The 3,966-nt window shown below is 45.5% G+C and overlaps 1 non-coding gene across 1 annotated transcript; it reads left to right on the plus strand.

The window, feature by feature from the left end:
• The first annotated feature begins 3,212 nt into the window (after positions 1 to 3,212).
• On the plus strand, positions 3,213 to 3,285 carry Trnaa-ugc. The gene has a single exon. It is a non-coding gene; the product is annotated as a tRNA-Ala (tRNA).
• Positions 3,286 to 3,966: the final 681 nt, after the last annotated feature.

Genomic DNA, 3,966 nt, shown 5'->3' on the forward strand with positions numbered 1-3,966 from the left:
ATCCTACCATCTTTACTTCTTGCATGTTTCACAGTTACGCTTTGGGATTATGCACGTTGCTTGCTAACGATGACAGCGGTCCTATCTAGAGATGCCGCGAAATTTCTTCGAACTTAATGTTTCGAAGTTCGAGCCAGGGGTTCGAAAGGTTCGAGAAGTTTCGCTTTGACAAACTTTTTGCGTCTATAAATTGTATTATTTTGAATTTCCAAACTTCATATGTTTGACAATTCGATTATTTCGAACTTAATGCATTAAGAAATTCGCTATAAACAAACCTTCGAACTTACAAAATGAAAAAATTCGACGATTTTCGAACTTTCGAACTTGTTTCTTGCATAGTTTGAAAAGTATCATACTTCCGAACCTGCCATCTTGAAGGTTCGACGAACTGCGAATCTCATCTGGATTCAAAAATTTGCGCCAAAGCTATTATTTGTTGTTCTTAGGCGGAGCCACCACACGACTTCTTGCCTATTTTGCCCGTTGTTGGCGAGCCTCAACTGAAGTCGACTGCCCGGCCCCTGCTTCGTCGTTTTTAGCTTCGGAAAGTGAGCAGAGCGTGCGAAGCAACCGCTGAGAGAAGCTTCGCCTTCAGCGCCAGCTCCCTGCCTTCCGCGGTGCTTTGGTTGCGTGTGCACGCTCGTGTCTGCAAGGGCAGAAGAATCGAGGCGGAGTGGTGACTGGAGTTTGTTTGGGGCGCCCTTCTCACGAATGAACGGTGTGCGAGCCAGAAAGTGGAGAAGGTTTCGACTCTCGAGTCTAGTCCGCTGTCCATCACCACTCCATCGGAGGAAAACGCGCAGACAGCAGTACAGACCGCTCGAGTCAACGTTTTGAGATGAGTTTTTTAGAATCTAAAAATGTTGGCCCGAGGTTAGAACCACATTTCGTAACCAGTGTTTGGGTATGTGCATTTAGGTTCACCGTACGCTGTCCAGTGCACATACAAAGCCTTGTTTATGTTTGCAGCAGTAGCTTAAAGATAAACAAGGTCTGGATGCTTTCGGGGAGCCTGTTAAACCGCATTCTTGGGGGCCTCGAGTTTCGTCGTTGAGTGCTGCTTGTGCTCTCGCTGTGTCAGGTTCTGTGGTGATTCTATTCCTGCTTGTGGCGCTGTATTTTCTCCTTCCCGCAATTCATGGACCTCCAGAGATATAGCCTGCCTTAAAATTTGAGACGTCGTCGTGTTTCTTCCACCCAGTCTCAGGTGGTCTAAAAAATGGTAAACTTACACCAGCTCGCCTGCGCCCTAACTGTTTTTCATTAAAATGAGTGTTGTCTTTCCCACCAGCCAGAAGTTGTGGCCAGTATCGAGTAGTACCGAAGTAGCGAACACTAAATGAACTTTACGGCACGTGTAAGATTCGTAGTAAAATATCCGGAGCTCAGCTCGCGATATTTACAGGAACCCTGATCTTCATGAGGTTCGAACACTTCGAACTCCGCGAACTTAGGCTCCCCAAAAATTTGATCTTTTCGAGGTATCCGATCCTGAAGCTCCAAGAAATTAGAAATTATTGAATAATGCGAACCTGAATCCTACAGGAATTGAAACCGTCAAATTTTGCCAACCTCAATTTAAAAAAAAAGAAGAAAAAAGTCGCAACCGTCGATTTTGAATTTTTAAAAACCTTGATGACTTCGACCTTTACGAATTCGAATCCGGGCAGCTTCGAAAGTTCCGCACTTTGCGAATCGAACCCCTAGGATGTTCGTAAAGGCCAAAAACCGTTGAATCCGAACTTCGGGTGGTTCGCGACTTCCCCATTCCTATGCCCTGCTCTGCCCCTGCTCTGCTCGGTGGTCAATGTTGATTGACACATGGTCTATGTCCTTTCTCCAGAGAATTACAGTGAGGGCAATCACCAGGCCACTTCACCACCCCAAGGAAGGGTGTCTGTGATGCCTATCCCTGCCTCAGTGCCTGTCCTTGTACCGGCGCCTGCCCCTGTCTCAGTGCCCGTCCCCCCGTCGGTGCCTCACCATGTGGTGACGCCTGCCCCTGTGTCGGTGCCTGCCCCAGTCTCCGTGCTTGCACCTGTCTTGGTACCTGCCCCTCTCCTGGTGCCTGCCCCTGTCTCGGTGCCTGCCCCTCAGTCATCGCCTGCCCCTCTGTCAGTGCCTGATCATCTGGTGATGCCCCAGAGCATGGAAACTGGCATTCCAGAGTCCAGATGTAAGGCAAAACAGCTGAATTTTGATTGTCAGTAATTATCCCCAAGTTCCTTGGTGTTACATGAAGATTGTAGAAATAGTCTCAAAAGTTTGCTGTTTTTAGAAATAACTAGGAAAAAGGTACAAGGTTTCAAATTGGCCTAGAGAACTAGAATGTTTCTTATGTGCTACGCAAGTCAGAATCATAAAGTGAACAGTTTTTTTTTTTAATTTTTAAATGTTGAGTTTTTACAAATTCGCCAGATGTGTCAAATAATGGTGCCACGATTTTCCCAAATTTGCAGATTAATAAGGCCAAAAATGCTTGTCGTTAGTGCAACACACCTTGTAGTCCCGAATATATAGGGAAGGCCTGGGCATCTCTTTTGTACTGTAGAAAAGGACCGCTCATTTCCATTGCATCCTGGCCGTAAATATTGCTCTAACTAAATTATTTTTTCGTGAAAAATGCATCTTTGGGCCTGTGCTATCTACCACTGCCGGTTTTGAAAAGCTGTTTTGGCTGGAGTGGTTCTTTAAAGCCATTAAAAATACAATTTTCTCAACAGCACGCTTTTCCCACACAGAAGAAGCATGACGTCGTCATTGTGACGGGTGCGCCTGCATTGTCTTTGCGATTACAGCAAACCTCATTGAAATTTTAGAATATTCTGCCTAGTCGCACATCGAAACTTGAAAGTTTTTTAGTGTTCATTTTTGCCAACGCTGAAAATGCCGGTTTGCTCAGGTTGTAATTATAATGCAATTAAATGCAAAGGTGCAAGCGAGCTGGACAAGAATGATGAAAATAATCCCTGGAGAAGGGGAACAAGAGGGACAAAGGACAAACATAAATCTCCAAACACAGCTAGGGGACTGGTGAGTGTCCCTCTTGTTCACCTTCTCCAGGGATTATTTTCATAATTCTTGTCCAGCTCGCTTGCACCTTTGCATTTAATTGCATTATAATTACAACCTTAACTTGCAAGCTTCACCCTTGTTGGTGTTAGACTGGTGGCAACTGATAAAACCCGTTTGCTCTACTGATGTCTAACCCCTGGTTAGCTCAGTTGGTAGAGCGCTTCACCTGCAATGGAGAGGTCCCGGGTTCGATACCCGGACCAGGCGGATTTTTTCGGTCGCTCACCAGTCCCCTAGCTGTGTTTGGAGATTTATGTTTGTCCTTTGTCCCTCTTGTTTCCCTTCTCCAGGGATTATTTTCATCTTTCATCATTGCTCAGGTTACGTTGGCACTGAGAGTAGAATAACTTCGACAGCTTTGTATGAGAAGTGCTACTCGCACCACACCTTTAACGAAAAAGCTTGCAATCAATCTGCAGCCAGCCCCGATTTTCGTTGTGTCATCTCCTGATCCACAATTAAATCCCAAATACTATACACACCTCAGGCAAAATAATTAAATTAGATGGCTAGGAACCTCATTTACACTTACTTTTCTTTTTTTCATTGTGGAGTGTTAGAAACACTGTCCCAGCTTCTGAACCTTTCATGCCTTTCCTGATAGGCGTGCCATGTGGTATGTTGAGGATCGAAGTTGGTAGTAAAACATTTGAAGCAGTGTAAGCGCACCACCCACGCCTTGTCGGATCCCCGAGACTCCGCGACCCCCAGACGTTGCCCCGCGAAACCCTGGGTGGAGGTCGCGATCCTTACTTTGCACACCTATGCTATAGGACATTGTTTTCTTAAGAGGTCTATTTGCTTCTGCACTGCTTTATAGACACATTGCCGAGAGCAGAAGTTTCCCGGTTGTCATTCAAGCAAATAGGTGTCCCTCAAGTTTAAAAA

The sequence above is a fragment of the Ixodes scapularis genome, unplaced genomic scaffold, assembly GCF_016920785.2.
Source record: "Ixodes scapularis isolate PalLabHiFi unplaced genomic scaffold, ASM1692078v2 PGA_scaffold7__128_contigs__length_106722199, whole genome shotgun sequence".
NCBI lineage: Eukaryota > Metazoa > Arthropoda > Arachnida > Ixodida > Ixodidae > Ixodes > Ixodes scapularis.